At 31.8% G+C, this 26,251-nt stretch overlaps 1 pseudogene; it reads right to left on the bottom strand.

Annotated features, from left to right (window-relative positions):
* Positions 1 to 906: 906 nt before the first annotated feature.
* On the bottom strand, positions 907 to 26,251 carry LOC125845997 (glycine-rich protein 2-like; annotated as a pseudogene).

Genomic DNA, 26,251 nt, shown 5'->3' with positions numbered 1-26,251 from the left:
TATGATTAAGAAATTACTTTGATAAATTAAATATTAGTCATTACATTTAATTTATGTCATATGTCAATAATCCAAGCAAGAAATTGAAAAAACGAGAGAAATTTGGTCCAAAAAAGAACTCGAAGATACAAGGTAATTACACTACATGTCACGTTACTTATTTTTTAAAAAAAATTATTGTTATTGAATATTATATATGTTGTAGCTAAACTAATAAATTTCCCTTATAGTGATTCACTTACCTTTGAGTATTATTGATTTGGCATAATACATAAATATGCCCTTTAACTTGGCTTCAAATCACATTTATGCCTTTCAACTTTGAGTATGCACAAGTAGACACTTAAACTTGTATAAAATTGAACAAATAGACACACATGTCCTACATGGCATCCTACATGTCATTTTTTGTCCTACGTGGTGTCCTACGTGTATTGTGCCATGTAAGACTCATGTGTTTACTTGTTCAACTTTATACAAATTTAGTGTCTACTTGTGCATATCCAAAGTTGTAGAACATAAACGTAAAATGAAGCAAAGTTAAAGGGCACATTTATGTATTATGCCTATTGATTAATTATGGACTTATGATTGATGAAAATATTATTTTTGATAAGTAAACTTAGTACTGAGCCATAAGAGAATTTTTCCAGTCAAAATTCACGTAATCTTAACTTATAGCTAAATAGTTAATAGTATTGACTATATATATTATTAGTCAATAATTCAATAATTATTTTTTCTAAATTTAATTAATAATTAGTTGACCAAATTTAATGTATCCCTTTGAGAAATGACTATATAAATCACTCTTCCTCTTCTTTTTCACTCATTGAGTCATCTGTACATACAAAAATTCCTTCAGTTAATTTTGTTTTTAGTAGCAGCCAGGACTTCAAGTCGTGATCAATGACCACCATTGGTGCATTCACAGGCATAGTGATCGTCCTCACCACACTTGAAGCAGCCGCCACCACCACCGCCTCGTCCATCACCGTCGACGTGTCTACCACCTCCGCCGCCATTGCCTTCACTCTGGGTACCTAGAGTGTACCCAGAGTGAAAGCGATGGCGATGGAGGTGGTAGATACTCCGACGGTGATGGTCGTCGTGGTCGTGGTGGCCGAGGCGGTGGTGGTGATTGCTGCAAATGTGGTGAGGACGGTCATTATGCCAGTGATTGCACTAATTGTGTCTGGCTATATGTTTTGGCAAGTAAACTAGTAGAAGAGAACTTCCCAATTCAAAATTCACGCAATCTTTGCTTTTATGTAAATAGTTAGAGTAATGACTATATTAGTAAATCATTTATTTTTCCAATTGAATTTTTGGATGCTATTTAAAATGACTATTTAAATATTGTCACGCCATGCTTGCATCATTATATTTGATTTCTTTGGGCCATTGTAATTGATATGCAAAAAATGTAGTATAACCATATCAATTCAAAATTATTTCTGTTAACTAAATTATGCATTTTAAAGATTTTTTGTGTTGTGGGTATTAGGAATTCTGATTCAACTAACTAATTTTATTTTATCATGTATATAATTGACAAGTAATGTAATGGATTTCCTTTCCATTAAAAATGTCATAAGCTTTTAACATGGCTTAATTTATTTAATCCTAGAATTTTTATTTTTAAAAGAACAATTATTTGTTGGTTTTGTTGAATTATTTCCAAATTAAATATGATTGTACTGTCACGCCCCGAGCCTACACCTTGGGCGGGACTGGCATTCGAGAACCATTGCTGGCCCCAAGTGAACCATTGGCCTGGCTAGACTCTCAGCGGAAGACTTACTCAACATAAAATGTACTTAAATACAATCTTAAATAAACTGTCTGAATAGATAAACTGAGAATGTTTAGAAAATAACATTCAACTTAGACAAAATGGCAACTCAAGTCTTTAGATCAAACAACTAAAATATCAAGACTAAAGAACTCATATCTAACTGTCTATGAAGCCTCTAGATACTAAGACGGACGTCGGGACAAGACCCTCGATCAACCTAACAACTGAAGTAGCCAAAAGCAATAAAACAAAACATAACCAAAGGGATCCTCCAGAAAGCAATGAGGCTCGCCAACTGACTCTGAGTGCTCGACTAGATCAACAAGGAGTTGGATGTTGATCTTGGTTACCTATATTTGTATCATAAAACGATGCATGCCAAATGGAATCAGTACATTGAATGTACGAGCATGCGAGGGGAAAACTAAAAACGACATAAAGCTTGAAATGAATACTGAAAGAAACACTTACCTCAGCTTTACTTAACTCATGAATACTCAACTCAATGCAGAAATAAACAATAGTAAAGATGTAGTTTATATAAAGTATTTAAAACAGTAGGTAGCACCTCAATGTGTTAAAGAAATACAATAACAACTTTATATATATAAAGTAATATAATTCTGTGGGAGTTTCTCTAACCGAAAACCATCACTATGAGCTAATGTGATGATACAACGTCTCGCCCACGCTGCCAGATTTGTCCTATAACTTGTCGGGAATTGAATGCCTCAACTAAGTGGATCCACTAGTGTAATGTGGTATACCGTGCACACCATAACTTTTTATTGATCAAAAGTTATACTCGTTTAAAGTATATATATATATATATATATAATAAAAAAGAAATGTTGCTTACATTTGTAAGAACGACATCTGCCATTTGGAAAAAATAAAAAAGACAAAAAGACATGTACTCATATAAAGTTGTTTTCGCGTCGCGAAGTGGTCACGGACCTCTCTGCCTCAAAAGTTATTTCGTGAACAATTATTTTAATGCGTCTCCGCGTTGTGGACTAGCTTCCAAGCAGCGAATTTTTGATCTTTTTTCATGTTTAGCTATCTAAAATCAATCCTAAACATCATGAATTCTTTCCTATCACAAATCACAACCTTGAATCCATGATTCAAGTTCAAGGTAGAGTTAAGAATTAAGTTTTTGAGAATTCTTTCGAACATTCTAAGAAAGTCCTTTAAGTCCTTTTGAGGAGTCTTCTACAATTTCTAATAACTTGTTTCAAGACTCGAGCAAGTGAGTACGAGTGAGGAGAATGTATTCATGAGTCTACTTTATCATTACAAGATCCTTCATACCATGAAGCATAACTCTTGAATTCATAATTCATATTCAAGAGAGAGTTAAGAGTAGAGTTCAAGAAAGCCTTTGAGTTCAATTGTGAATCCTTTGAGATCCACCATCGATTTGAGTTAAGTTTTGAGAAGTAAGTATGAGAATGAGAAGAGTTGTATACCTGAGTTTCTTATTGATATTTTGAGCCTTGAGTTAAGTCGTTCATGCCCATAACTTCCGCATGAACTCCATCAATTTAATATCTTTGAAAGAAGTAGTATCTTCAAGTTCTAAGTCTTAAGTATCGAGTTTCTAACCCTTCCGAGATTATAATCGTAATCATGGGACTATTACCTATTACCCATGAAGTCCATGAGTTGAGTTATTCATGCCCATAATCCCACATGAACATTATAAGTCGATCAGTCTTGAGATGAGAAGTATCTTTGAGTTCTTCAGTTGAGTAGTTCATGCTCATAATTCCGCATGAACCCTCTGAGTTGAGCATTCTTGAAATTAGTAGTATCATTGAAGTTCTTGAATTCCAAGTATTTGAGTCTATCTATGGTTATTGAAAACTTTGCATTCAGTCGTTCAAGTTCATAATTCGTCGTGAACCATATTTTTAAGAAGTTTTTTACAAATATTTAAACTTTGTTTTAAGACTTAAGCTTTGAAGTTGAGTAAAGAGTAAGAGTAAAGTTCATTTTATTTAAAATGATATATGTAATTGATATGCCAAAAATTGTAGCTAAATATATTTTGTATATAAATATATCAATACGAAAGTATTTCTACTTATAAAATTATGCAATCTTAAAAACTTTTTTCTTGTCGATTTTTGAAATTTTGACTAAATTAAGATTATTTTTTCATGCTTATAATTGATAAGTGATGAATTTCCTTTCTATAAACATGTTTTTAATGCATCTTATTTTATTTGACCCTTGCATTTTTTTAATATAAAAAATCAATTATTTGTTGGCTATTGCATTATTCCTAAAACTTTTAAAAATATAACAAGCACAATTAATAATTTATATTAGCTTATTATAACATATAAATCATGTTTTTAGTCGTTTAGTTAACTATTTTATGATACGTGCATGTATGACCTAAAAAGAAATATATTGTAACACCCTAGAATTTTTTTGAACTAAGACTCGAACCCTTATTTGTAGTGAGTGAGATTTTTGCAAGAAATTAAAAATTTCTCGAGTGTTAAGGTCACTAGACGTAGCACCTTGAGTTCAAAAAATAATCGAATTGGAAATAGCAAAATCTGAAATTTTGCAAGTTAAGCTAAGTATGAGTTTTGGGTTGACTCCAAACGACTCTGAGTAAAAATTTATGATGGATTTACTAACGTCGCGCAAACCTGGCAGTAGCTTCGCGACACGAAGCCAACACGGACCTCACTGCCTGGTGAAAGATCTTTCCGACTCCCAGCTCGTTTTAATTATTTCTTTAGGGGTATTTTAGTCCTAAAAACCCTTAGGAGGTCATCTAAATTGCCCTAAACGTGTAGAAAATCAGTTTTCTTAAATCTAAGCCATCTCATTCACTCCAAAGATTCTACGCTCAAGAAATTCAAGAAAAAACTAAGGCTAGGGTTCTCCTTCAAAGGTTTTCCTTCAAGTTGCTTCAAGAGGATAATTCTTTCAGGTATGTAAGCTTCCATAGTGTTGGGTTTGTTCACCCACATGCCAATCATGTAAATTTCAGCGTTAAGTTCGTTCCAGAAAGTTGAAAATCTGATGTAATTGATATGTGTTCTTGAATTTGCTTTCATTCTTGAATTGTGCTGAGATTTAGGAGTTCTTGAGATTATTATTTCAATTTATAGAGTAGTTTTGAGTTAGATTCTTGTGTACATGTGATGGTTATCNTGTTGGGTTTGTTCACCCACACGCCAATCTTGTAAATTTCAGCGTTAAGTTCGTTCTAGAAAGTTGAAAATCTAATGTAATTGATATGTGTTCTTGAATTTGCTTTCATTCTTGAATTGTGTTGAGATTTAGGAGTTCTTGAGATTATTGTTTCAATTTATAGAGTAGTTTTGAGTTAGATTCTTGTGTACATGTGATGGTTATCTGAATCTAAAGAAAAGTTGAGCAAAAGAATCGAATTTAGGCGATTTTGGGTTAAAAAGCTAAGAAGAGAAAAGTCGGGCAAATCTGGCACTTGGCTTCGCATCGCGGACCTGCCTCCCCATTTCATAAAGTTGTCTTCGCGTCGCGAAGTGGTCACGGACCTCTCTGCCTCAAAAGTTATTTCGCGACCAATTATTTAAATGCGTCTCCGCGTTGTGGACTAGCTTCCAAGCAGTGAATTTTTGATCTTTTTTCATGTTTAGCTATCTAAAATCAATCCTAAACATCATGAAATCTTTCCTATCACAAATCACAACCTTGAATCCATGATTCAAGTTCAAGGTAGAGTTAAGAATTAAGTTTTTGAGAATTCTTTTGAACATTCTAAGAATGTCTTTTAAGTCGTTTTGAGGAGTCTTCTACAATTTCTAATAACTTGTTTCAAGACTCGAGCAAGTGAGTACGAGTGAGGAGAATGTATTCATGAGTCTACTTTATCATTACAAGATCCTTCATACCATGAAGCATAACTCTTGAATTCATAATTCATATTCAAGAGAGAGTTAAGAGTAGAGTTCAAGAAAGCCTTTGAGTTCAATTGTGAATCCTTTGAGATCTACCATCGATTTGAGTTAAGTTTTGAGAAGTAAGTTTGAGAATGAGAAGAGTTGTAAACCTGAGTTCCTTATTGATATTTTGACCCTTGAGTCAAGTCGTTCATGCCCATAACTTCCGCATGAACTCCATCAGTTTAATATCTTTGAAAAAAGTAGTATCTTCAAGTTCTAAGTCTTGAGTATCGAGTTTCTAACCCTTCCGATATTATAATCGTAATCATGGGACTATTACCTATTACCCATGAAGTCCATGAGTTGAGTTATTCATGCCCATAATCCCGCATGAACATTATAAGTCGATCAGTCTTGAGATGAGAAATATCTTTGAGTCATTCAGTTGAGTAGTTCATGCTCATAATTCCGCATGAACCCTCTGAGTTGAGCATTCTTGAAATTAGTAGTATCATTGAAGTTCTTGAATTCCAAGTATTTGAGTCTATCTATGGTTATTGAAAACTTTGCATTCAGTCGTTCAAGTTCATAATTCGTCGTGAACCATATTTTTAAGAAGTTTTTTGTAACACCCCAGAAATTTTTTTTAACTAAGACTCGAACCGTTCATCGTAGTGAGTGAGATTTTACCGAGGAATTTAAAATTTCTTAAGTGTTAAGGTCACTAGATGTAGCACCTTGAGTTCCAAAAAGAATTAAATTGCAAATAGCAAAATCTGAAATTTTACTAGTTAAGCTAAGTATGAGTTTTGGGTTGACTTCAAACGACCATAACTCCTAGCTCAGGATGATTTAGGTGTTCTACCAGTTACCGTAGGAAACATCTTTGAATTATCTTTCCAACGCCGCCGAGTTTGATAAGTTTCGAGGTCGGATGAGTGAGCTATGGCCTTTTGAAGTTAGGTTGTCCAGTTAAGGAAAGTCAAAACCGGGTTTTAGAGGGGTAGTTTGGTCTTTTCCTTACCAAAACAAATTTAATTCGCTTTTAGTAATATTTTAGGGGTCTAATCTAATTAGGTTCAGTTTAATAATTCTAAAATACACCTAGGGTTTTAGTTGAGAGTTCAAGAAGAGAAAAGAGGAGAAAGAGGAGAAAAGAGGAGAGGATCAAGCGTTCGTCGAGATTTTTGCGTGTTGTAGCGGAATTTCGCCATGGATTTGATCCCTAAGAGGTATGTAAGCTTCCATAGTGTTGGGTTCTTTCACCCACACGCCAATCATGATTTATCCAACGTAATTTCGTTCTTGAAATTTATGGATTTAAGTTCTTGATGAGTTCTTGAAGTTTATTAAGTTTTGAAGTAAGATTCTGCTTAGGTCAACTTTAAACGACCATATCTCTTAGAATATTAAGAGTTACGTGAGCCATAACCTATCCAATTAAAGGTAATTGAATCTACTTTCCAACCCCACCAATTTCACGTCAATCCAATATCTGAGTAAAAAGTTATGACTATTTTAGTAACCTATACAGTGCTGTTACGAATTAGCCGACGGGAAAATATTGAAAATAATCGGTTTTTGTCTTTTTACCTCCAAGAAAACCATCAACGAATTTCTTGACTAATAAAAAGCTCAAAACAATCAGATTTTCATCTTCACTCATGAAAATCATAATTTTTGGCTATAGAGATTTTAAGAAACTAACTCGAGAATCTCAAGAAAGGTCTTCTTGATTGTTTACCTTCAAGCTAGGGTTTCAAGGCTTCTAATCAAGTTCTTCTTCAAGATTCTTAAAGATTCTTCAAGATTCTTCAATAATCTTGTTCTTCTAGGTATGTAAGGCTATCATAGTGTTGGACTAGTTCGTCCTCACACCCTACATCTACTTTCAGATCAGTAAAAGAGTAATCTAGGAAACTTTCCCTAGATTTGAGTATTCTTGAGATAAGTTGATTTTGAGTTCTTGAATTCACGTTTCTTTTAAAAGTTATATTCCTAATTATCGAATAGCTATATTGTTATTGAGATCCTTCATATCATGAATCATAACTCTTGAATTCATAATTCAAATTCAAGAGAGAGTTAAGAGTAGAGTTCAAGGAAGCCTTTGAGTTCAATTGTGAATCCTTTGAGATCAACTATCGATTTGAACTAAGTTTTGAGGAAGTAAGTCAGAGAATGAGAAGAGTCACATACATGAGTTTCATAATGTTATGTAGACCTACGAGTCAAGTCGTTCATGCCCATAAATTCCGCATGAACTCCAGAAGTTGAGTATCTTTGAGAGGAGTAGTATCTTCAAGTTCTAAGTCTTGAGTATTGAGTTCCTAATCCCCTTTGAGATTATATTTCTAAGCATGGGACTATTACATGTTACCCATAAAGTCTTTGAGTTGAATTGTTCATGCCCATAATTCCGCATGAATCCTATAAGTCGAGCAGTCTTGAGAAGAGAAGTATCTTTGAGTCTTTGAGTTGAGTCGTTCATGCTTATAATTCCGCACGAACCCTCTGAGTTGAGCATTCTTGAAATTAGTAATATCATTGAAGTTCTTGAGTTCCAAGTATTTGAGTTCTATCTATGGTTATTGAAAACCTTGCATTGAGTAGTTCATGTCCATAATTCGGTATGAACCATATTTTAAGAAGTCTTTTACAAACGTTTTAACTTTGTTTTAAGACTTAAGTTTTGAGTTCAGTAAAGAGTAAAGAGTAAAGTTTGAAGTCTTTTTCTTCAAAAGTATATGGGGACTAAGTATTCCCAAAGAGTTTATAAATGTTTTCACATTTAAATAAGAACGGAAACTGAGATTTCCAAAGGGCCTTCGGGCTAGTTTTCAGAAAAGAGTAATAGCTTTCTAAATGAAGCAAGCAGGGAAACTGAGATTTCCAAGATAGCCTTTGAGCTAAGTTTTTGAGCAATTATCTCAAATCAGCAGAAAGAAGTATGTTTTTAAAACATAAGAGCTAGTATATTTTTGGGAGTAGTATTGAGCACCGATATGGGGGAGAGTTTAGACAACTCACAGCCTCCATAAACCATGTAGCCACCATGGGTAGAAAAGGGTCATACTTTTTAGATGAACCTTTTTCGAAATAGACTAGTGGATCCATTAGGCAGTTCAGGTCCTATACCTTTGGCCGGGTATAGGATGCGCTGGCAGCGTGAGGTAGATCGCTGTATCATCACTATAGCTCTTATGTGATGGTTGTCGGTTAGAGAAACTCCCACAGAAGTTATTGTATTTTTATATACATCAGTTTATTGTATTTTTATATACATTTCAGAGTTATGTTGTATCCTTGCATACACACAGATTTCACAGCATGTTTTTAAACAGTTTGTTTCTTTATATTGCACTTGTTTTAAATTGCTTTATATTGAAATGAGTTCAGTCATATTGAGTTGAGTATTCAAAGTTGAGTATCCAGAGTTGAGTATCCAGAGTCGAATATCATATCTTTGAGTCGAATATCATATCCTTGAGTTGAGTATCTAATCTCTGAGTTGAGTATCTTATCCTTGAGTACTTCTGAGTTGAGTAAGTTTGAGTAGTTTGGAGTATTCCTTGAGTTGAGTAAGATTGAAAAGAGGCAAGTATGTTTCCTTTTTATCAAGTTTCAAGCTTATGTTTATGTTTTAGAATTCCCCTTACATGCTCGTACATTCCACGTACTGAGCCATTTGGCCTGCATCTTTTCATGATGCAGACACAGGTATTCAGGATCATCAACAGGAGCTTCGTTGATACATCCGAGAGTTCGAGTTAGCTATGGTGAGCCTCATTGCTTCCGGAGGATTCCAGTTACTTTCAATTGTTAGGAGGTCGTAGGTATTGTCCGACTTCCATCATTGTCATTTAGAGGCTTCATAGATAGACAATAGAGTTTTAGAAGTCTTCATTTATTTTGTTAAATGTTTTAAAGACTAAAGTTGCCTTTTTATGGCGAGTTGTATATATTTTATTATACATAGTTTTCTTTGGACTTAAAGTTTGTATTTAAGTCTTATGAACTTTTATTTCAGTTTTTAAGCTTTGTATGCTTGAATCAGTTTCCCACTTGTAGTCAGCCAGGATGAGGGTTCGCTTGGGGACCAGCAATGGTCTTCGAGTGCCGGCCACGTCCAGGGTGTAGGCTCGGGTCGTGACATTTTTTACAAATATTTAAACTTTGTTTTAAGACTTAAGCTTTGAAGTTGAGTAAAGAGTAAGAGTAAAGTTCATTTTATTTAAAATGATATATGGGAACTAAGTATTTTCCCAAGAGTAAATGTTTTCACATTTAAGATGAAAGGAAACTGAGATTTCCAAAAGAGTGTTGAGCAAGAAAGGGAACATCGATTCCAAGAGAGCTTTTAAGCTAAGTTTTGAGTAATTATCTCAAACCAAAGAAAAAAGTTGTTTTAAAAACATATGAGCTAAGTATATTTTTGGGAGTAGTATTGAGCACCAATATGGGGATGCGATTTCATGTTAACTCAAGTTTCCATAAACCATGTAGCCATCATGGGTATCAATGGGTCATACTTTTTAGATAATCACATAAGTTAAGCTAGTGGATCCACTAAGTTAAGTAGTTCTATATGACGGCAAAGTATATGATAGTCTGGCAGTGTGATGGTAAGAATGATGTATCACCACTTAGGCTCGTAGTGATGGTTGTCGGTTAGAGAATCTCCCACAGAAACTATATTACTTTATTATATAAGTAAAGTTGAGTTTGTTATTGCATTTTCTTTAACGAACTGAGTTGTTTTTACTGTTTTATAAAGCTTTCCATATATTGCATGTGTATTGTTGCTTTATATTGAGTTGAGTACCTAGAGTCGAATATCATATCTTTGAGTTGAGTATCTAATTTCTGAGTTGAGTATCTTATCCTTGAGTACTTCTGAGTTGAGTAAGTTGAGTAGTTTTGAGTATCCTTGAGTATTCCTTCAGTTGAGTAAGTTTGAGAAAAGGTAAGTATGTTTCCTTTTTATCAAATTTCAAGCTTATGTTTATCTTTTAGAATTCTCCTTACATGCTCGTACATTCCACGTACTGAGCCATTTGGCCTGCATCTTTTCATGATGCAGACACATGTATTCAGGATCATCAACAAGAGATTCGTTGATACATCCAAGAGTTCGAGTTAACTATGGTGAGCCTCCTTATTTTTCGGAGGATTTCATTTACTTTTCAGTTTAGTCAGGATGTCGTGGGTCTTGTTCCGACTTTCATCTTTATCAGTTATAGGCTTCATAGATAGTCAGTATAGTTGAGAAGTCTGTATTATTCATTTATTTTATTAAATGTTTTAAAGACCTAAATGCCTATTTTATGGCGAGTTGAATATATTATTTTTATTCTAAGTTGTTCATTTGAGTTAAAGTTTTGAAAAGTTGAGTTTATTGAATTTTATTCAGTTTTAAGCTTTTGCATGCTTAAGTTAGTCTTCCACTTGTAGTCAACCAGGATGAGGGTTCGCTTGGGGACCAGCAATGGTTCTTAAGTGCCGGCCATGTCTAGGGTGTAGACTCGGGTCGTGACATATATAGTCTATTGATTATATAATAACAACGCAAAACGACATAATACTTTTTGTTAAACTAAAACAACAATTACATTTATCGTATATAACATGTAATTTACGGCACCAACTAAATGAACGGTTATATTTTTCGTGTACATATAATACGTAGTCCACTTATGCATAAACTAAATATTCTATTTCTGAAAAATATTAAATCAACAAAACCTTGCTTTTAACCTATCAACTACAAACAGTAAAAATATTTTTGAATCAAACTATTGAAGAAAGATATTTTTATTTAATTGTATATACTAAATTTAATAATATTTAAGTCATTTTTGAAGAATAAAGGGACGAATTAAATAGCCAAAGGAAAAGGTTTTAAATTTTTTATGAGGGGGTGGGACGTGGCCCGTTATAAAATAGAAGAAGACAATTAAACACACTGTTTCACAGGAGTAGAAAGATACAAATAGATTTTTACCACTCTCCACGTAAGATAAAAATGCCTCTTGTTTTAGATGTTGTTTTCCAAAACAACTCACAAATCCCTTGAAAATCATCTATATAAACCACTCCTCCTTTTCCTTCTCTATTCACAAAAAGAAAAAATCCTTGAGAAGTGTCTATATAAATCACTTTTCTTTTTTCTTATTTACTCACCCATTCTTCTATTCACATACAATTTTTTTTTTCTTGAGAGACGTCTATACAAATCACCCTCCTTCTTCCTTCTTTGTTCACTCATTCTTCTCTTCACAAAAAAATAAAATAAAATAAAAAAATCTTGAGAGTCCTCTATACACAAAGCACTCCCCCCTTTCTTCTCTGTTCACTCATTCTTCTTTTCACAAAAACAATTTCTTGAGAGACATCTATATATATAACTCACCGAGGTGGTGGTGGTGATTGCTACAAATGTGGTGAGGATGGTCATTATGCAGTGATTGCACCAATTGTGTCTGGCTATATTTTTTGGCAAGTAAACTAGTGGAAGAGAACTTCCCAATTCAAAATTCACGTAATCTTTGCTTTTATGTAAATAGTTAGAGTAACGACTATATTAGTAAATCATTCAATAATTATTTTTCCAATTGAATTTTTGGATGCTATTTAAAATGACTATTTAAATATTGTCACGCCATGCTTGCATCATTATATTTTGTTTCTTTGGGCTATTGTAATTGATATGCAAAAAATGTAGTATAACCATATCAATTCAAAATTATTTCTGTTAACTAAATTATGCATTTTAAAGATTTTTTGTGTTGTGGGTATTAGGAATTCTAATTCAACTAACTAATTTTATTTTATCATGTATATAATTGACAAGTAATGTAATGGATTTCCTTTCGATTAACAATGTCATAAGCTTTTTAACATGGCTTATTTTATTTAATCCTAGAATTTTTATTTTTAAAAGAACAATTATTTGTTGGTTTTGTTGAATTATTTCCAAATTAAATATGATTGTACTGTTACGCCCCGAGCCTACACCCTGGGTGGGACTGACATTCAAGAACCATTGCTGGTCCCAAGAGAACCCTTGGCCAGGCTAGACTCTCAGCGAAAGACTTACTCAACATAAAATGTACTTAAATACAATCTTAAATAAACTGTCTGAATAGATAAACTGAGAATGTTTAGAAAATAACATTCAACTTAGCCAAAATGGTAACTCAAGTCTTTAGATCAAACAACTGAAATATCAAGACTAAAGAACTCATATCTAACTGTCTATGAAGCCTCTAGATACTAAGAGGGATGTCGGGACAAGACCCCCGATCAACCTAACAACTGAAATAGCCAAAAGCAATAACACAAAACATAACCAAAGGGATCCTCCGAAAAGCAATGAGGCTCACCAACTGACTCTGAATGCTCGACTAGATCAACGAGGTGTTGGATGCTAATCTTGGTTACATGTATCTATATCATAAAACGATGCAGGCCAAATGGAATCAATACATTGAATGTACGAGCATGCTAGGGAAAACTAAACACGACATAAAGCTTGAAATGAATACTGAAAGAAACACTTACCTCAGTTTTACTTAACTCATGAATACTCAACTCACTGTAGAAATAAACAATAGTAAATGTGTAGTTTATATAAAGCATTTAAAACAGTAGGTAGCACCTCAATGTGTTAAAGAAATACAATAATAACTCAATTTATATATATAAAGTAATATAATTCTTTAGGAGTTTCTCTAACCGAAAACCATCACTATGAGCTAATGTGATGATACAACGTCTCGCCCAAGCTACCAGATTTGTCCTATAACTTGCCGGGATATAGCATGCCTCAACTAAGTGGATCCACTAGTGTAATGTGGTATACCGTGCACACCATAACTTTTTATTGATCAAAAGGTATACTCGTTTAAAGTATTAAATTTAAATTCAGATTATTTTTCTGAGGTGCTACATATGTATATACAAAAATGTTGCTTAAATTTGTAAGAACGACATCTGCCATTTTGAAAGAATAAAAAAGACAAAAAGACATGCACTCATATAACATCAGTTACAAAAATAAATTTTTATCATATGACCGGCTAAGAAAATTCAATTTTTCAAATAAGGTGTAGCCGACTTCAACTAATGAGCTTTCACGTATCACCTTTCTTATTTTTAAATCAATAATATCAATACCATTCCATAAGTGGACTAATAAATCATTGTTACTAAAGATTATGTTGTAATTAGACTAATAAATTTCATTATTAGTGATTTACTTACCATGAAAACAATTTTTGGTTAGTAAAAATGGTGAACTTGAAGAGAATTCTCTTGTCAAAATTCATGTACGTAATATTAGCTTTTAGGTAACTAGTAAATAGTTAGAGTAATACTACCCATTAGTTAATTGTTGAATAATTATATTTTCGAAACGGTTTTTTGGATAACTATTTAATTAAAATTATATTTGGTTTCTATGTATGATTGTAATTGACATGCCAAAAATTGTAGCTAAATGAATTTTGTAAATAAATATATCAATACAAAATTGTTTCTATTTATAAAATTAAGTAGTCTTAAAAACTTTTTTCTTGTCGATTTTTGAAAATTTGTCTAAATTAAGATTATTTTTTCATGTTTATGATTGATAAGTAATGAATTTCCTTTCATTAACATGTTTTTAATGCATCTTATTTTATTTGATTTTTTTTATATAAAAAATCAATTATTTGTTGGCTATTGCATTATTCCTAAAACTTTTTTAAAATATAACAAGCACAATTAATAATTTATGTTAGCTTATTATAATATATAAATCACGTTTTTAGTCGATTAGTTAACTATTTTCTGATACGTGCTTGTATGACCTAAAAAGAAATATATAGTCTATTGATTATATAATAACAACGCAAAACGACATGCTTTTTATTAAACTAAAATAGCGATTAATTTACGGCACCAACTAAATTAACGGTTATATTTTTCGTGTACGTATAATACGTAGTTTACTTACGCATAAACTAAATATTCTATTTTTGAAAAATATTAAATCGATAAAACCTTGCTTTTAACCTATCGACTACAAAATGAAAAAATATTTTTGAATCAAACTATTGAAGAAAGATATTTTTATTTAATTGTGTATTCAAAATTTAAGAATATTTAAATCATTTTTGGAAGAATAAAAGGGACGAATTAAATAGCCAAAGGAAAAGATTTTAGCTTTTTTGTGAGGGGGTGGGACGTGGCCCGTTATGAAATAGAAAAAGACAATTGGACACATAGTTTCACAAGAGTAGAAAGATACAAATGTATATTTACCACTCTCCACGTAAGATGAAAATTCCGCTTGTTTTAAAAGTTGTTTTCCAAAACAACTCACAAATCCCTTGAAAATTATCTATATAAACCACTCCTCCTTTTCCTTCTCTATTCACAAAATGATTTAAAAAATTATTGTTACCAAAGATTATATAAGTTGTAACTAAACTAATAAATTTCCCTTTTAGTGATTCACTTACCTTTGAGTATTGTTGATTTGGTTACAAACTTATTATTAATGAAAATATTCTTTTTGATAAGAAAATTACTTAGTGGACCTTAAGAGAATTTTTCTAGTCAAAATTCACGTAATCTTAAGAATATTGACTATATTTATTATCAGTCAATAATTCAATAATTATTTTTTCAAATGTAATTAATAATTAATGGACCAAATTAAATCTATCCCTTTGAGAAACAGCTATATAAATCACACTTTTCTTCTTTTTTTTTCACTCACTGAGTCTTCTCTTTATATAAATTAATATAGCGTGGCCACTAGCACCAAGGCTACCGCCGTCGCCATATCTACCACCTCCACCGCCGTCACCTTTACTCTAGGTACACTCCCTAGTGAAGGTGATGGCGGAAGAGGTTGTAGATACTCCAACGGTGGTGGCCTTGGTGTTGATTGTTATGCTATATTAATTAATGATATTATTCTTGAATTTCTTGAACTTTTGGAGGTTCACAGGGTAAAGACTCTCACCATTTGAAAGTAAATTTTATTTTAATTGTATTCAATTTATAACATATTATTTATTATATGATGCACCTTTTTTATNATTATTTTTTATTTGCTTGCAATTTTTTATTCAGAAGATAGAAAGCATTAAATTATATGGCTAGTTATTTATCCAATATAAAAATAACTATCATAAATATAATTAATTTTGATGTAATATTATTTATATTAAATTGTGTATTATTGAATAAGTCAAGCATTACATTTATGTATAGAAAAATTCGATATATTATTAATGTGAAGTTTATTCACCCCTCATTGATAAATTATATTAATTGAAAAATAAATAATTTTTACTTGTATATCCAATTGATATTTTTTTATTAGCATTAAAACTGATATAATTTCACTATATATAGTAGGTTATTAAATGATATTTATTTGCAAATTTATAATTAAGTATGTTAAAATATAATTATTAAAAGATAAATTAAATTATAAATACCACAGATACTTAATAAGATATACTATCAATTAGTGATTATAACTTTCTTGCAATTTAAAGTTATAAATTTATTTATATTTTTTATTTTTTATTTATAAAAACTTTGTATGCATAATTTAAATTTTGTTTATGTTTAATATGCTTAGTTATGGACATTATCTCATAGGAAGTGTAAGCATAAAATTTTCATGATATGTTGGATAGTAGTGAGTTATTTTAAATATATAAATAGTTGTCATGTTTTACTTTTTAAGAGTCAAATTATATGAACTTTAGCCAATTTTTAAGATATATTTTATTACCATATTGATATGAGGTGAATTTAGAGTACTTTTGTGTAATTTATAACTATCTATATGGTATTTTAAGTACTCATTTAAATTAATTAAATTTAGCTTTAAAAATTAATCAAATTGGAGAAAGACAATGAAAATTAGTGTACGATCATGGTATCTTTTGTTCCACATTGAAAAAAGACACCAAATATTTAGTGTGTATAATGCTATGACTTAATTAGAGTATTGGTAGAACGAAATTTCAAGGAGCAACTATAAATGAGTGGACATGGAATCTCATGGTAGGAGATAATAATTAATACTGTTTAAAGAAATTTATTTGAATATCTTCCTGCGGTTGTACTTGCGAATAAATTGGTAAGAATTTTTTTTTATAAAAATAATAATTTTACTAAAAACTTCTGAGATATTTTAAATATTTTTTGCAAGAAAATTCGCAAGTAATGTATATGCAGAATTTAAATCCCTAAGTAAATTAGTTGGAGATTGTGAAATTCATAGGAAATAATTACCTATGAAGATTTTACTTTTGAATTCTTATTTTATAGAAAAAGCCGAAGGAAACTTATTTTCCTATGAATTTGCATATATAATCCCCATGTAATTCACATTTTTTTTTGTAGTGATTATGTATTTGTTATTTTGTAGAAAGGAGATATCTATACTCTGTAGACCCAAGGCAAAGAAAGTCTACCTATACAACGAAGGTCCCAACAAGCTGCAAAGTTTTCATTACACAACTCATAAAAAGTAACAAACAATCTTAATTGATTGACAAACTTATTGTAAAAACATTAGCCATTGAATATTCATTTTGGATATATCACATTTTCTAACAAAAATTTTATCGTGATTTTAAGATTTCGTTGTTCAACTCTCTTAAAGGATTTGACTTCCCTGTATGTAGAGATAAGTCGATTTGACAAACACTTGAAGGGATATATGTAATTGCCTTCTATATATGCCGTTGCCTTAACAATATTGTAGTTAAATATGATGTAATTAGCTTATTTGTGTATTTGTCATATATAGTTAGATATGCTAATTCGTTGATTGTAATTCGTATACATGTCTAATTATTCAAGAAATTCACGACTTTTTATTGGTTTATTAGTAGTAGTCTAACTACATTGTGGTTTTCAGATCTTCTTAAAAAGGAGCAATAAAGAAGTAAGTAAGAGAATAAAAATGAACATGCTGAAGAGAGATCAGTAGGAACATAGAAGAAAATGACTAATTATTTTTTATTTATTTTTGCAGCCCATTTAATGATCCAAGAATAATGTAACTCTTCATATTTTAGGAGATATACTTGTTTGAAGTTGGACCTTAATCAAACTCATATATATGAAAAACTTTTCTACCCGATTTGTGCTATAGTTCGGTTAGCACCTTAATTCACATCTGACACACTTTTCATACTTAAGACTTGACCTTTTAACTACGATCTAATTGATCGGGTTCGAGTCTAACTCAATGATTAAAAAATTACTTTGATCACTTAAATTTTAGTCGTTAAATTTAACTTATGTCATATGTCAGTAATCTAACCAGTACATGAAAAATGGAGAAAAGAAAACTTTGGTTCAATAGAGAACTCGTAGATACAAGGTTACACCACAGTGGTTGTACCCCCAAACAAGGTGCGGTATAGAAGTGTTAGAAAGAAAGAGGTCACGGTGGACGTACAGAGCTGAGATTACAAACCACATCCAGAAGGTCCTTGTCTGGCTTGGTACTTTCAAAACACTAGAAGAAGCTACAATGGCCTATGATACAACAACAAAGATGTATCACAGCTCTAAAGCCAAACTTAATCGCCCCCCTCCCCCCAACAAATGAGGATAACCTCGAAAATGTTAATAGTTTAAAAACTTAATAATGTCTTCTTTGATGCATCTTTTTTTGTCTTTTGTTTTTCTATATAGAATTATATTTCGGTGAATTTTTATGGTCCAACTTTTGGAGGTTGTAATTCATCTTTCAGTTTCATCTTAAAGTAGCAAGCTCTTATTTATTTTTGTTGAATTTTACATTTTCTAAAAGAATTATTAGTACATTGATATGGGAATAAGCATATAGTTAACTAGACCATAAAGAACTTGATTATTATAAAAGAAATTTTCACATATAGTCACTCAAAAATAGCTTAATTTTACTCAATAACTATAGTTTGCTAATTACGATCCGTAGATACATGTTAGGGGAGAAGAGAGGTGAGCGAGAATGGGAGAGGGAGCAGAGAGGCAGGTGAGATTTGGAGAGGGAGGAGAGAGGCGAGCGAGAGGAGACAATAATTTGTATAATTCGCACAGACCTACAACGAACACAAAGGAAAGGTCCGCTTTAGGATCATTTGAATAATGTGAAGATATAGATGAAGCAGCTAAAGCCAAATCAGAATATTCCGCTGAAGCAGAAATGATAGGATCGTAAGAATAAAAAGTCTATACACCTATCCGTATTATGTAGAATAGCCCGTCCCTTGAGCGTTAGCCCTAATACAAATTTCGGAATTATACAAATATGATAAAACTCGAAATAACAAATTTATACAAACACAAACATCTGAACAGTTATACAAATTATATTATATAGATTATATTCTACAAATTATATTATACAAAATACGAAAACTACACGTTTATAGAAACTTTAAAAAGTTATACAAAAAACATTTAATGTTATTTTGTAATAAAACTGAAAAACCAAAGGAAATCACTGTCATATACAAATACAAATCAAACGAAGAATTATTAGTTGTGAATTATACAAATTATACTAACACGTCGAATTATACAAACTCGAAGTCCGCCCACATATTTAACGCTTAGTGTTAGTCGCGAGTGATAATTATAGAAAACTATAGCTATGATGAATAATTAAGGGAAAAGGGTCTGAAAAATACTCCAACTTTGGCCGAAATTGTTGTTACGATACTAAACGTTATGGAGGACCTTTTACCCCCTTGCACTATTTAATAGTGTATTTTAAAGGTATCTATGTGACCACGTGGACACTTTACTATTTATAATGATGCAATTTTTTCTGATGTCCACGTGGACACATATATACCTTTAAAATACACTATTAAATAGTGCAGGGGGTAAAAGGTCCTCCATAAAATTTGGTATCGTAACAATAATTTCGGTCAAAGTTCGAATATATTTCAGACCCTTTTCCCAATAATTAAGCAGTATAAATTTGCTTAACCACATAATTTTTCCTTATTATAATAAGCTGATATAAATTATTAGTTGCGCCTTGTTAGATTTTAATTTTTTTTTACGAATAATGCAATAGCCAACAAATATTGATTTTTCAAAATAAAAATTCTGGGGTTGAATAAAATAAGACGCCTTAAAAAGTTTACAACATGTTAATAGAAAAGAAATTCACTACTTATAAATTATACTAGATGTTGTGTGCCCGTGCAAGGCACGGGCCAGTGTCCTACTTTATTTAGCCGTTAGAATTTCTCATGAAGATTCTTCTTCAAAAAATTCACTTAGGAAATAAAGTGACAAATCAAATGAACCGAGCATATGAGTTGACATAATGTATCTAGCTAAGAAGCAAACACGGACACTTTACAACATAACTAAGAGTTTGAGACACTGAGAAGTCAAAGTATAAAATTAAATTTTTGCAAAAAGGGATTCAAGATTTGCATTTGACAGCATTACGGTTGTACTATCCAAGACCGCCACATTCCAAATGTTCATATTAACTATCAATCTTCTAGAAAGATTTTAACTCAAGATGTTGAGGTCTTAGACCCTTCTTTGTATCAGCCATTTTTCAGCACTTATGTTTCATGGCCTACTTTCTTCTGCAGTACAATGCTGATACTTGCCTGGAGAACAATCCATGGCATGGAGAATTTGTTTGATTTTCCATACTTCAAACTCCGATCAAAGAGATGGGAGATAATTAACTGTCCACTCCCCTTGGCCAAATTCCAATTAAACCTAAGCTTATTCGAATAATCAAACCTCAACTATTTTATACAAAACAACAACACTAAAGGACTGCACTGATACCTAACTTAGCACTTGTAAACCTCAATTATATAAAGGAATCAATCATATCCAGAGACGTAAGATAAAATGAGGGCTATCCTAAAGTAAAGACATATAAAAGCTACTAAACAAATAATTTGAAGGCAAATTGATCAATAAAGTAAACTAAACGGCTAAAGCAAAAGAAAGTTATCTACTTATGAGTAAATGGAAAAAATATGCAGAATAAACTTCTATACTCAGTCAGTCTATAAAGCCTCTATAATCTATTCATACATGAATAANAGCAAAAGAAAGTTATCTACTTATGAGTAAATGGAAAAAATATGCAGAATAAACTTCTATACTCAGTCAGTCTATAAAGCCTCTATAATCTGTTCATACATGAATAAAAATGTATAATCCTCATAACATGATAGAAAACAAAAAGTAAAAGGTATTGCACCAGTCTGAAACAAAGGAGAAATTTTCACAGGTAATTACTTGTGTGTAGTTTGAAAATTGATTAGCTTGGTCTTAATATCTAATACATCTGGAAATTAAAACAAAACAATGACAACATATTGAGCACACAATTATTTTGATCTCTGACATGCTTTTTGATTATTATTTATAATTAGAAGACGTTCTATAGCATTTATGGTAGCAATGAAAGGCTACAAAATGGTTTTGAAAATGCCTTCGTACACGAGCATGGAAATGAGAGGGAAAATGAGAGCATTTAGAGTCGATTTAATCCTCAACGATCCAACCTAAGGACTGAGAGGCACTGTTAAGAAGGCTTATGAACTTTTGGAATCTACACCTAATGCTTTCATGCTTCAACAATTTTACAACCCTGCAAACACTCAGGAAATTTTATGAAACTTAAGTTAATTAATGTATTCTCTGTTTTACTACAGAATTCTCAATTGCTTCATATCGAAAGCAGGATCATTTTGACACAACAAGCCCTGAAATATGGGAAGAAACTCTAGGTAATTTTGACATATTTTTCATGGGAATACTGGTGTTGGACAATATCTTAAATACAAAAATCCTAATGTCAAGTTAAATATATACTTTAATGTTGTACTCTTGATTCCTCGAGACAGAATCGGTAAACGTCCAAGATAATCCCATGTCAAGAAATTGAGAACAATCCTATGTCAAAAATAGTTAACGTTGTGCTTATATGGACTCGAGCAAACTGAAAGTAATATATTGAATGGTGAAAAACTAGGTCTTCATCAGATAACAGGAAATGGGGTCGGATTCAAGCCAGATATCCTTGACATGGATCTAATGGTGGAACATCGACACTGGAAAAGTAGTGAAGGATTTCCTCGCTAAATATAACCAAAGTTACACAATCCCTTGGAAACGAAGTTTGTGATTAAGATATAATAGAGCTAATAAGTGAATTTCCTTTAAAAGAATCAAGGATTACCTCAACTAACAACAACGTATCAAGTGTAATTTCACAAGTGGGGTCCAGAGAATTATCTCAAGCAAAATGATATTGTTTCCTGGGAAAAACTTCCTGTTGAGGAATCAGCAAATACCAGAAGTTGATACATACCAACAGCTAGGCGAAGAACTTTTGCCTCAGACATGACTAATTCTGTAATTAGTTTGTACCAAAAGATAATACTAAGAAAACATCATTAGGGTATTTCCATCAGCGATTTTCTAAAGCAAAATACATGAGAAAGTTAATCAGGAGAGTCACCAAACAATAATCATCCAAATCAATAGTTGGAGTATCAATTTATAGATATTTATGTGAAGGTCACATAAACGTACTTAGGTAAGAATTCATGAAAAATTTACGCACAAACAAGTGCAATAAGAGAAATTAATAGGAAAAAACAATTATCGCGAAAGAATATACGAAAAAACGGACACCTGATTACAATTGGAGATGAAGATGGAATATGAGAAGGAGACCACAGAGCTTGAGCATTGGAAGAACAAGAGGTCGGCAAAGTAGCATTGCAGATGCAGCACACACTTTTCAATATCTGTGAAATACCTAAAATACCCTAGACAACCAAAATGATATTGACCGAAATGCCCTTGGGCGTCCGAAGAATCCCACACCTATGTAGAATGAAATATGTATAATTAAAATATTCTTAGTTGAGTCAGATGTCTATTAATTGTAATCTCTTCATCTCTCCTTTATGTTCCACCGCATCTATATATGTAATATTTTAAAATTTTGAATTAAACTACTCACATCTTCATGAAATTTATACAACATTATATTATCATTGGTATTAATTATAAGCATGTTTGTAGAGCAAATCGAACTTCATAGTTTTAGGAAATTTACGTGTTGATATGGATTGATTAGTGGTTATTATATTCGTAAAGGAAAAAGTTGTTTAATTACACTGTGCATACACATTTAATATGTAGATTGTTTCATCTATTTTTCTTGTTGATTTTCTATGCCTAAACAATTCAGAACTGGTCTGTCAATTAATTATAAAAATAATAATTTTGCAACTCAAGCAAATAAGTAAGAAAGAAGGTTCCACCATCTAGCAAACCAGACGGAATGGAAATAAATCCGCGAGATGGAATTAGGAAATGTATAATACATGGTCTATTTGTGCATAGTCGAAATACTCTATTATTAAAAAATATTTCTAGTATTTGACAAAACCTGTTTTTCTTCTTTTTTTTTTTCTTTTTACAAAACCTTATTTAGTTTTAACCTATCAAATACAAAATGCAAATGAAATTCAACATTTGTAAATGGATTGGTGTTTCCCCAAAATACTCTTTAAAACTTTTTTTTGATCTCCTTATTTTATTTGCTTGAGTAAACATTTAAAAAACAAGAAGATAAAAATTATATATATTTTTCCTTTATTTGATGAAGGCGAGTGGGGCATGGTCCATTAGGAAAATAGAAAAAAGATACTGAATAAAAAATGCAATTTTATAATGTCAAGTCATGTATTAAGAGATAAAAATTAAATGTGAATATATTATTCACACCTATCATAATAAAACGTAAAAAATTTATTTAACTAAGAGTATATTTTGTTCAAAGGGATGAATTTTTTTGTTTGCTTTAGAAAAAAAGTTAATTTAAATATTTACAGGTAGCCTAACGAATAATAAATTTGGAATGCGATTTATTATTTCTACTATTTTGTTTAGAAGAGTCAATTTTTTCATTTTCAAGCAACTTGTATGTTTAATGTATTTTACTAAAACAAGTCAAATGTCATGTAAATTCATTACTAGACAAAATGTATCCCATGAGAAACAACTATATAAATCAATCTTCATCATCCTTTTCACTCACTCAACCTTTTCTGTATACAAAATATTTCTTCTATATTTTCAGATTAAATTCCTAATATATTTTCAGATGGCAAAGAGAGAAAATTGCATTGTAGCTATAGTGACGGTGGTTATAACCCCAACTGAGGTTCAATATAGGGGAAGTACGAAGCTGTTATTACAAACTAGAAAATATGTGTCTAGCTTGGAACCTTTGATACACAGGAAGAAGCCGCAAAGGCTTATGATAAGGCAACTAGAATGTATCGCGGCACTAAAGACAAACTTAATTTCCCGATGTCAAATGAGGATAACCTAGAAAATGACCTTGTAGCTACAGTGACAGTGGTTGTAACCCCAATTGAGGTTCAATATAAGGGTGTTAGGGAGAGGCCACGGGGAAGTACATAGATGATATTACAAACCCCATCCAGAAGGTACGTGTCTGGCTTGGGACATATGCCATGAAAGAAGAAGCAGCGAAGACATTCAAAAAGGCAGCGAGGATGTGTTACTACCCTAAAGCTAAACTTAATTTTCCGACATCAAAAGAGGATAACCTAGAAAATCCTAATATAAATAACAAGAATCTCCATCATGAGCTCAATCTTGAACTCATACTTGCTCCGCCTGGAAGCAAGTGAAATTATCCCCATTTGTTATCAAGTATCGCATGCATTACATTTATTAAAAGAAGTAGTTTAATTTCCCATTTTGATTTTTTTGTAAGGAAAAACAAGGAGTAGTACATAAATCTTTTCTTATTTCTCATATATCTCCCGATGATAGAAGTAATGTTGTATTAATTTAGAAATTTAATTATGTCGTCTTCGTTGTATTATTTTTCTATCTTTTATAAGAATCTCAATTGGATAAATTTTATCTAGTCACATTGTTCGATTGGGGAGTCAAAAGATGAGGGTGTCGTGTGTAATTAGTTTTCCTTAGTTGTGTATTGATCAGGTAAATCAGAGGTAGAATATAATCCCTTGAACATAAGACTAGTTGGTTCAGTGGTTTAGTATATTCAAAATCTACCTTAATGTTTCAAATTTAACGTGATTCAGTCACCTTGACCTACATCTATAACTAAAAGAGGAGCATATCAACGGACACTGACAAATACAAAGAAAGCACCACACACAAAAAAAAAGTACAAAATTAGATTAATTAANAAGTAATGTTGTATTAATTTAGAAATTTAATTATGTCGTCTTCGTTGTATTATTTTTCTATCTTTTATAAGAATCTCAATTGGATAAATTTTATCTAGTCACATTGTTCGATTGGGGAGTCAAAAGATGAGGGTGTCGTGTGTAATTAGTTTTCCTTAGTTGTGTATTGATCAGGTAAATCGGAGGTAGAATATAATCCCTTGAACATAAGACTAGTTGGTTCAGTGGTTTAGTATATTCAAAATCTACCTTAATGTTTCAAATTTAACGTGATTCAGTCACCTTGACCTACATCTATAACTAAAAGAGGAGCATATCAACGGACACTGACAAATACAAGAAAGCACCACACACAAAAAAAAAAGTACAAAATTAGATTAATTAAATACTCTATATCAAATTTAAATAAGTCCAATTTTTTTTTAAATTTTGTATCAATATCATTTATTTATTTTTGAAAAAGGACCCATGATCCTAGGTATTTAAAATTCAATAAATATTAAAGAGAATATTTATTGAATTTTAAGTTGTAACTAAAGTAATAAATTTTCCTTTTTAGTGATTCACTTACCTTTAAGTATTGTTTACTGATTATGAAATTATGATTAATGAAAACATTCTTTTTGATAAGTAAACTTAGTGGACCTTAAGAGAATTTTCCTAGTCAAAATTTATGTAATCTTAGTTTTTAGCAAACTAGTAAAAGTATTGACTATATATATTGTTAGTCAATAATTCAATAATTATTTTTTTCAAATGTATTTAATAATTAGTTGACCAAATTAAATGTATCCCTTTGAGAAATCGCTATATAAAGCACTCTTTCTCTTCTTTTTCTCACTCACTGAGTCTTCTCTTAATACAAATTAATCTAGTGTGGTCACCACCACAATGTCCACCACCGCTGCCCTCACCTCCACTTTGGGTACACTCCCTAGCAAAGTGGCCAAACTCGCCACACTAAAAACACTCACTTCTTCCTCCACCACCTCTTCCGCCATCATAACCGCCGCCTCCACCGTATCCACCTCCATAGCCACTGTCTATATCATTGTATCCACGGATACCACCTCAGCCATCACCGTAGCCACCATCTTGGCCACCTTCGACACCATATCCTCAAGAGACCGGTGCTCTATTAGGCCCGGTAACATCAACAACCTTGGTACAACCATCATTCCCGGAGTCAATCTCGTACTCGACAACCTCATCATCAGTTAGGCTATGAAAATATTCAGATCTATTCCTGATTGATGAACAAAGAGATCATTAGAGCAATCGTTAACGAT

Source organism: Solanum stenotomum, chromosome 11 (assembly GCF_019186545.1).
Source record: "Solanum stenotomum isolate F172 chromosome 11, ASM1918654v1, whole genome shotgun sequence".
Classification (NCBI taxonomy): Eukaryota; Viridiplantae; Streptophyta; class Magnoliopsida; order Solanales; family Solanaceae; genus Solanum; species Solanum stenotomum.
This window is presented reverse-complemented; position numbering and strand designations above follow the sequence as displayed.